This window comes from Coptis chinensis, chromosome 3, assembly GCF_015680905.1.
Source record: "Coptis chinensis isolate HL-2020 chromosome 3, ASM1568090v1, whole genome shotgun sequence".
Lineage (NCBI taxonomy): Eukaryota > Viridiplantae > Streptophyta > Magnoliopsida > Ranunculales > Ranunculaceae > Coptis > Coptis chinensis.
This window is the reverse complement of record NC_141458.1, coordinates 114,413,360-114,423,997: the sequence shown is the minus strand read 5'-3', so window position 1 is coordinate 114,423,997 and position 10,638 is coordinate 114,413,360.

The following is a 10,638-nucleotide window of genomic DNA, read 5'->3' as shown; positions in this document are numbered from 1 at the left end:
AAAGTGAAGTAGCAAAATGATAGTTGGTCAATAATAGGCCTCATTCAGTGTGTTCAATGTATATATATTCCGATACCTTTTGAATAATGTTAATTAAATTAGGAGAATTACATTGCTTCTCTCTAGCCACTCAAAATTTGGCTTGACTACAACTTCTTTGTTGCTTTAAGTGGTGTAGTCGTGTAGCCTTTTTACTTGATTTTCTATATGAATTCCGAACCTACTGTTATGAAGTTAACAATTTCGGTATTTTCATTTTGCGCTCAACTTATTCTTTCGATTTTATATGCTTAACATGATAATCTTAATATCCTATGTTAACCACTCATTTTTTTATGCTTTTTTAACTTTGAACTTTGCGGATAGCAAAATTTTCATTTTGAGGAATCGAGATCCGAGGATAACTGATTTGGGTAATGGTCGTCATTTTATTTCTTGCAATCATTAGTACTCCATTCGGGGGCATTTCCAGGGAGGGTGGCATGTGAAATTTTTATCATATTTTCTTGGTTGCTTAATCTTGTGTTTAAATGGTCGTTGTGTAGTCGCACTTCTTAACCAGGTATATGTTTGTATACCTTTTTAAGCAAGTGTCCAGTAACCCACTAAATACTAATTTACTGTTCAATATACATTTTCATACATTTACATCTTATAACTATCTAAGATTGATGTATTGGCTACCATTTGGTGATACTCGCTTGGATGCTTTGTTGTGATTTTAAACTTCAGTCATTGAATGTGTAGGTTCTTTGGTTACATAAATAATAACGAAATGATGTGTGGTACCCTTGAATGAGGCAATAATATTATTGTTTGGACTTACTTTTGCTTAATTAGACTTAAATATATATCCAACCCTCAAAGTTCTTTCTATAGTTGAATTTTCTGGTGGTAGAAAACAAGCAAAGGGAGATAAGTTAATCCACGATATGAAGGAGAGCAAGTAGTAGAGCATAGATGCCTTGCTCTACTTGCTCTCATTTCATTGGATTCTCTTTACTTTACTTTACATATTTGGATGGTATATGTCCCAGATTTACTCAAACTAAGCAGTCCTTATTAGAAGCAACAATATTTGCATGGTTAAACCATGTCTAAGCTAACATCATTATATGTTTTTACTGCAGGTTTGAAAATGGAGTGTAAGTTATTGTTCGAGCTGTTGAAATCATGAAATGTAGGCATAGTCACTCATGGACTTCATGGAATAATAATAATTTGGTTATGCAAGCTAGTGGTACTAAAGAGAAACCAGTGGTTTTCTTATAGCTAGCGCTGTAATTGAAAGTTTGAAGATTCTTTGTAATTCTTTTATCGTATTAAAGGAAGGACGTTGTACCTATAATAATTTATTGTGATAATTGGTTTTGAGAATTGTAAATGTCTCTTTTATCATATGCATTGTTGTCGTCGATCGGCTTGGTTGTGGCAGTTTAGACAACATTTTTCTATGGGTTCTCTTACAAGAAAGATCATTTCCCATTCCCAATGGTAAATCATTCTTTCTTTGGTATTACATTATTATTATGAGAGACTATTGTTAAAATTTGATTGGGATTAAAGGTTATTTCTTCTTTTCAATACTGAAGGTTGGGTTGGAATGCGATCTATTGGGCATGGGTAGATAAGTACCTCCCAGTTCATCATGGATGCGTAGAAACAAACAGCACAACTGATTACTATTAGTGCATCTGTTAATTGCAAGTTTTTGATCAGTTTAAATTTTGAGATAATAGACCTCCTAAATTCTACTCACTAACAGCCAACTCTTAATTGTAAAGTACCTTGCTTAACTTCTCTGACCATGGTAGCTAACATATTCAAGATCAGAATGTGTTTTTGGTTTTATAGAAGGGGGACGACTTCAAACCGAACGTCTATCTAAGAGGCTCTTAGGCCTCCCAGCACTTTCAAACATCTACTTCAAATGGAAATGTTGGAGATTAGATTTTAAAAGTTTCATTTGACAATCAAACACCACATGCATGTAGTAGCTTATTTAGTCTACACAAATCCATAAAGAGTATTCGTGCTGATAACTGTAAAATGAATAGTTTACCTACGAAATGAACTATTAATTCACAACGTAAGTAAACTAGAACTAATCTTTTATACTAAATTATCAATTCTTCTACTCTCAATGCGAATTGCACTAAATGGAGTACGAAGTTCGTTCCACTCCTAGTTCCCTAGCATGGATTGTTTTCTAAGTCTAACTAGTCGCTCTTAAGTCAATGAGAGCTTTACGAAATATTCTACTACGATACTTAATTAAGATGATTACTAGAAATTAACTACAAATGCTATGGAAATACTATTGTTTGACTCTAGATAAAGGAATTAGAGGGGAATCGAATCCACCTCGAATCCAACTTAATGACCTAGTACAGATTGTGGTATCTCGATTCTTACGTTTTCACGGCAAGAATTCCGAGTCTAATCCCTAGTGTTCATGGCATTTGTACCAAGTACTAACTAGCATGTGAGGTCGCCCACCCATTCTCTCATGGCTAAACACGACCCTCTAGAGTGGAATAGATGCTACAACGTTCTATACTAAACAACTAAGTTTTCATCAAGGCTTCATCAACCCCTCTAATGGAGGTTTAGCCTTGAATCATCAATCTAACATTTCCCATTGAATCTAAACTAAACATAATGTAAGAAATTTAGATTTACTTAATTTGAACAATAATGAATCTAACTTAATGGCTGGAATGAAATAGGAACAACAAGAATTGAAATTAGATCTAGAATGGAAATGACAAATTCAAAATTGACAAACTATCTATTTTATTTATCTAATCAATCAAGAACAATGATTCAGAGATTTAATCTAAAACAAGAATTTAAATGGAACTAAAACTTAATTTCATTAATAAAACTAGATCTATAATTCTATATTTTAATTTAGGTCTAACTAGCTACCATTAACAAAGAGCTAAGCTTTTGTTTTTATACATTCAGATCCAAAAATCGTGCATGGGCTTGGAGCCATGTTTTGGGCCAGAGAATCAGGCCCAAAACCCAATTCTTTCAGTCCAAAAAGGCCTCTTCAGCTGCAGTTGGCTTCCACATACTTTTCGTCCACTTCTGCTCCTCTGATTGGGTCAAGGCTTAGACCATTGGAAAGCTCTTTCTGAGCCGGTCGTTTTGACATAAGGTAGGCCTCAATCCGATGTCCGAGTCCAAAGATATGGCATTCGAAGTTCTCGCTAATTTGCTCCTTTATCTCGCTTAAAGTGGCACGCTTACGCACATAATGGACTTTGAAGCCCGAAATGCATAAAACACGTAATCAGTATTAACTCTTACTTATTATTCACATAATTGGTCTAAAAGTATGATTATTAAGGGGTTAAAACTACAGTTTTGGGCTCTTATCAAACCACCCCCCAAACAAAGATTTTGCTTGTCCTCAAGCAAAGATGAGAAATTAGAATAAGTGACCAAAAAATGGAGTTCTAACTACTCTCATTTCATTTGAGTCGCGATTGCATTGACCATATGCAACAAGGCCTTAAACCACTAGAAATTCCCTAGCGGACGAAGTTATAGCCTCGTGAGAGTTTTCCAAAGTGAAGGTACTCACAAACTTCATCTATACTACAACGACTAAGAAAATAAAACTATTGTTTCCTTTATTCATGCTCAACTATCTATACATCTCTAGCAATTACATAAGAATAATAGTCAAAACCTAAGTTAATATATGCATAATAAACAATCATCTACAATAAACATATAACAATGAGTAATACTATGAAATGTTCAAGGTTTTTTTTAGAACTCCGAATAAGCGTCCTTAAGTAGGTCCTCACATAAATGTCAAGACAAAACCTCTCTGATTTTTCCACTCAAGTTTAATACTCCAGTGTGCAATGGGCACACTTTACCTTACAATCTCAATGACATCAAGGAAGCTTCTGGTCGATCAAACACATCCGCCACTTACTATCACACTAACCTATTCCTAATCGAGCTAGAGGTCTTTATTAGGTGTCATGGGATTAGGAGATGGTTTAAGAAGGAAGGAAATGGATATTCAAAAGGACAAGTCCGAGATAATAGAGTCTTCATATTATGTAACTTGGAGAAAACCTTGTTAATTACTTTTGCTTCTACACTTTGTTTCCATCCTTAGCCATATTTTTTTTTTTTTTTTCTTTGGCCTTTGACTCCACTTTTATTCTATTTTTTTTTGGAGTTTTTATTTATTTCTATTTTTTTTTTTTTTTTTTCTTTTCTCTTTTGGATGGAAACTTCTTTTCTTTATTTTTCTCAAGCAACTAACTAATTTTTTTGTTTACACAGTTTTTCTCTTCTTCTTTCTTCCTCATTCTATTCTCGGACTTATTCTAAATTGGGTAGGTTGATTTTTTTATTTTGTTTTGTTTTTGTAACGTGGTAAAGGAATTGTGGTTTATGGAAGGCTAAAGAAAGGCTCGTAGGGGCTTACTAGTGGAACATAATTCATAGGTTTGAATTTCCGCTATATCGATCCAAAGAGCGGCCTAAATTCTCGCTTTTAGGATATGGTTTAGTGATCAAGCAAGTGGGCGTGTGATTTCTCTATCCGATTTTACTTCTCCCTTGTGTCATTTCTCAAATGTTTCGCTTCATATAAGGCTTTTAGGCTATATTCTCATAGGATTTGTAGAATAAGTACTCTAGCCTAGATTTCGAAACTTATCGCTAACAATCATAGATACTCATGTAATATATTTATAGATAGATGCAAAGATTATTACCTACATATTAACCTAAGTTTCTAACAATTATTCTGATGCAAAAGCTATGTGAGACATCTAGATTGTTAAGAGCATAGAGAAAGAAAATAATACCAATATTCCTAAGTGTATAGCATAAACTTATTTATTTATATTTTTGAAATTTTTAACTTGAAAACAAATGCATATTATACATTTCTATATCCTAACAGATGCCTTAATTACACGTGTTTCTATGCCCCCCCCCCCCAAACAAAAAACATGATTTGTCCTCAAAGCGTTTAAATAAAGAGGGTAGGAAAAATACCATTGAAACGCGGGAAATTCAGAAACATCTGCAAAACAATGTTAGAACATACTAATATAGGAAATAAAAACTGACTCAACACTATAAGAGTTCCACCCATTATGGGGTTAACAGAATTAAATTGCTTGGGACATAAGCAAACACTAACTTAACTAAAACTTACCTGCACCCCAACATCTACTCGTCATCCTCCTCTTCTATATGAGGTTCTTTTCGCGATCCCCGCCATGCCATAACAACTTGCCACCTTTACGCCGTGTATCATCAACTAATGTTAACCTTTCTAGTGTTATTTGTCCGATGGGGTGTAAGGAGCAACCAAATGTGGTTGCACCTGCCATCCCGCCAAGTCATGGCTCGAAATGATCTTACCATTACGATTGGTGGGTCTCATGATTTTGACCCTTTTCCAATCTGCGGTAATGCGGTACGAATCACGGGTAGGCAAGCGCCAAAGATAAGGCGGCAAACCAAGACAGGCATAAGAAGGTACTTATGCCTCAAGGTATGGGCTCGCTTCGTAGTAGCAACTAAAACTTCGGGAATGTCATACCTACGACGTCCCTCGCCTAAAGCAAGGAAAACGCCACCAAATGTATTATTGGCGTATAAACCGCCGTTCCCTAGAATGTTCATCATGATGAACAACATGGTTGTGCCTACATTCAGTGATAGGCTACTTTCGTATGCATGTTATATTGGTCTTGGTCCATGATACGAAATACCCTCCCCATAATACTCATGGAAATAGGCATATTCATATAGGTATGAGTTATCCGTCATATATCCCCACGCGTGCATAGGGTCGTAATGGCAATCCCAAAACCAAAGCTATCAAGTGTTTATTGAATTCCATAGTCGCATTCATCAATAGTAAGGGAAAAATTTTTGTTCTCCTTCTTGGGTACAAAAAAAAAGTAATATTATTATAGAAGAATTCAGGTTAGCTTAGGTGAAAAAGAATCGTCATCACTCACCGAAGATGCCGCCATCCCTAATTGCACGATCCGCCATGAACGATGCTCCATAGGTATAGGTTCCCATCAAGTCTTCAAAAGACTGCTCAGAATCACTATAGGTGGTGTCATCTCAACACTACTTGTAGAATAGCTGCGAAAACCGGAAGAACCTCGGAAAATCGAAAATTTCGTGGATTATCGGAGAGGGCGCTGGCGCTGCCAGATAGAGCGAAGTCGCTCTTTGGTTTTGAAATTACATGTTTTAGCTGGTCGCGCTTACTTGAAGCCGGCGCCGCTGATTTTTTTTCATTTCCGGTGTTTTAGCGAGGTCGGTCGCTCTACTTGGAAGCGGCCGATTTTTTTACATTTTAGTGTTTGGCCGGTCGCTTTTACTTGAAGCTGGCCTTCTAGGGATTTTTCGATTTACGATATAATAGGGCGAAGTCGCTCTGCTTGGCGCTGGCCAGTAGGGTGCGTAAAGTGAGTTTCTAAGAAAAACAAGAAAAAAGGTTGGAGTGAAAAGTGAAAGATGATTGTGATGTGTAGTGTGGGTTGTGAGTGTAGTATGATGGAAGTTTAAATAGGTTCTGGGTTTCCAAAACGAATCGGCAAATTGCCAAATTGTTTTAAGGCAATTTCCTCGAAATAGAAAAACTCGCCAAACCCAAAACCGAAACTAACCATTGTTTTGATTTCCTAACAACCCTGGTATCTTTTACTTGGTTTAGAACAGTAATTTCTAAACTCTCCTACATATCATGCTACCACTACTAAAAAATCATAGGTATGCCGGTATCGGCCTAATTTTCAACTTTTACTTCCAAGACAACTATAACGAAAAGATGATAAAAATAAATTATATTAAAATAATATGAAATCCAAGCAATCTAAAACAAACAACTTAATACTCAAATCTAACTAATCAAATAAAATTCCACTAAGAAAACAATAAAAACAATGTAATTAAAGGACACAAACCGATGGTGAACACCTAGGGCGCAGTGAAGAAGATGGTCCCCGAGATGGAGATCGGCTCTGTGGTGACGAATGGCTTGAGCCATCCGGCTCAAGGGCGACGACGCCATGCCTCTCGGACTCACCGAGACGGACTCATCCACGAAAGTGGCATCGTCGTAGCATCTCTATCCCGAACAAGCCATCTTCCATCTCGCCTTTGAGTAGTACGATAATCGGGCTTGGTGATTATCAGGATAACCTCCATGTTAGACAAGATATCGTCCCGACCCTTTACGAGCATTTCAACTATCGCCTGCAAGGTCGCTTGTTTATTTTAATTACAATTTGTCTATGTCGTGATATCTTCACAGATATGATAACCGCATCGCAAAACCGGTTTTAAAGATTATCATCGCTCTAAATTAGAAGTATGACTATCAAAATTATCCTCAACCAACCATGTCATATCTTCCCTACATTATCCGACTCAACTTCCTTCTCTCGCAGACAACGCCAAGTCTTTTGAATGCATTCCTTATAAATACTTGCATTAGAAGGCACTTTGATCTTAATAGGAGCAGATCTAGCGGCGGCTCTAAATGAGAGCATAATCTTAGTGATCAATACGGAAGAGGCGCGCCGCTCTTTCCCACTCCTCTAATCACATTCAAAATTAAATCAAGGATGCAGAAATTATACTCCTTCGCTTGCAAATTCCGAGAACGTGTAGACACCGGTCCGATCATCGGCGACTTTGTCTTTCCCGAGGACGTTTTACCAATCCACCGAAGCTACCCATTGGTTGATCGTGGTTCTCCGCTAACGAATGAGATATCGATATTGTATTCACCCTCTATGACCGTCATCTTTTCATCAAAACAGAACTGCAGATAATCGATTCCCGTTTGGTCGTATCTAGGTTGGTTACAGGGGGTGATTCCTAATAGGTCGGTCCAACAACAACGCCTCGTAATTCCTCCGCTTCTCGCTATCCTAATGAAAATCCTATTTCCTCCACTTCTCGCTTTCTTATAAAACTGTTCTACCAAATCATAGTGATAGAAATCCTCCGTCAATAATACCACAACCGTTCCAATGTCTCTTAAACATCTCCGCCATAAAATGGCGCTGAACCGTCGAGCAAAAACGCGTTTCCCGCGAATTCTACGTCATTCCCATTGAAGTTTGAACTGATTTAGGGTTTGTAGATGGTGGTGGATGCGAGTTTGATGAACTCTAACTAAACCAACAGTGGTGGTTATGGTAGGTACGACGGTGGGTATGAAAACTTGAATTGGTGGATGGTTTAATGGTGGAAACGGTTGGATTGTGTGGAAGATTGGTGTTTCACAATGGGCGTGGGTGTCTGATTATTGTGATGTATTCTATTTTTATTATATATATATATTTTTTTTATTTTGGTTGATAGGGTTTGGATTAAAATTTGTGTCAAGCGGCTGGAGAAGAAGAAGATCGCGATTTGGTTTTGGAAAGGTATGGCTACTGTAGGGGTGAGCTGAAATCGCCCAAGCCCAATTCGTATTTTTCGACTTTTTGTCGATTTTAAATAATTTCAAACTAGATTTCCGCTTCGTTATCCGGTCCGATTCTTTTCGAATGAGATATGGAAATGATCAGGAGAGAATTTCCAATCCAATGATCCATACAACACTCGATTCCGACCATGGGTGACGTATGAGAGGGTGGAAGGACGCCTCGAAGCGCGTGTGACGTAAGTTATCGCTAACGAATGAACACTAAATTAGATGACGCCAAACCCAATGAACTATACTAATGGACCTAAGCAATGCAAAAGGAAGGTTCGAGCAATCCGGATGCAAGGATCAACTGCCCACCCCCAAACAAATTTTTAAACACAAAATTTGTTTACAACGTGGGTCGTTTAAAGTCAGATTCCCACGACTTGTTGGATTGCTATGTCTATGATTTTTAAGAATTTTAATTTTAATTTTATTTGTTAAGAAACACGAAAAACAATAAATACACAATTCACTCCATAGAGGAACATGACTCAAAGATCGAGAAAACATGCGAAAGTGGAAAACGTGGAATTGTGTGAACTGTGGACTTAGGATCCGGTACTTACACCACACACTCCACGGAGGGGCCGGTTACCTGAATGGTGTACTTATCAAGATATGGAATTGAAAGTAAGTACACCAATGACAAGGTCATCCTCATAGACAGGTCCCCCAAAAGGACTTCCTCCACATCGTGGGGGAAAAGTTCGTGAAAATGTTTTAACCGTTGACCATTAACTTGAAAGGTACCGTTGTCCTTAGATTTACCAAGGTAATTGCCCCGTAAGGGGACTTCAATAACTTAAAAGGACCGGACCAACGGGTTTTAGTTTCCACAGGAAAATATGTAGACGGAGTTGTAAAGCAAAACCTTTTGTCCGACCACAAAACTCTTTACGCAAGATATGCTTATCATGAACACGCTTCATGTTGGCTTTATAATCCTTCATGAGATCGTAAGAATCGCCACGGATTTCTTCAAGCTCATTTAATTGTAACTTGCGTTTGGCGCCTCATCAATATTGAAGTTAAGGCTTTTATAGCCCACGAGCACGGTGCTCTAATTCAACGGCAAATGACATGGTTTCCTAATACAAGTCTAAAGGGAGACATACCTATAGGAGTTTTGAAAGCAGTTCTATATGCCCATAAGGCATCCGATAGACGCTTCGACCCGATCTTTCCTATCGGGGGTTTACTTGTTGTTTCTAAAATCTTTTGATTTCCTATTAGAAACTTCTACTTGTCCGCTAGTTTGTGGATGATAAGGAGTTGCTATTTTGTGTGTAACTCCGTACTTTTTAACTAGGGATGCAACAACTCTGTTGCAAAATGTGTTCCACCATCACTAATGATGGCTTTAGGAATGCCAAACCGACAGAAAATATATTCTTTTAATAAAAATACAACGGTCTTATGGTCATTGCTACGCAAGCTAGGGCCTCTATCCATTTAGACACATAGTCCACGGCAACTAGAATATAAATATAACCGTGGGAAACAGGAAAAGGGCCCATGAAATCAATACCCCAAACATCAAAAATTTCTACTATTAAGATTGGATTTAATGGCATCATATTACGCCAAAGCCCAAGTTGTTGGCAACGAATACACGCCTTGCAATGCACTTGGGCATCCTTAAAAGGGTAGGCCAATAAAATCCACATTGAAGAACTTTAGCGACTGTTTTCATTCCACTAAAGTGGCCACCACACTCTTTGTCATGGCGTAACGATAGAACTTCATTATATTCCCAATCGGGAATGCAACGACGAATAATCGATCCGCATTATACTTAAAAAGGTAGGGCTCATCCCAGTAGTATAACTTGACTTTGGCCAAGAACTTCTTACGCTCATTTCTTGACCAATTATAAGGCATAACATCAGCCGCTAAATAATTTACGATGTCCGCGATACCATGGTGATGAAAAATAGCATACAAATGCTCATCGGGGAAAAGAGTCCCAGATGGACTCGTAATCACTACTATCGTCATTTGTAAGTCTAGATAAGTGGTCGGCAACTACGCTTTCGACCCTCTTTTTGTCCTTTTATTTCTAATGTGAATTCTTGCGGGAGAAGAATCCATCGGATTAATCTCGCTAGCATCCTTCTTTGCAAGAAGGTACCTAAGGGTCT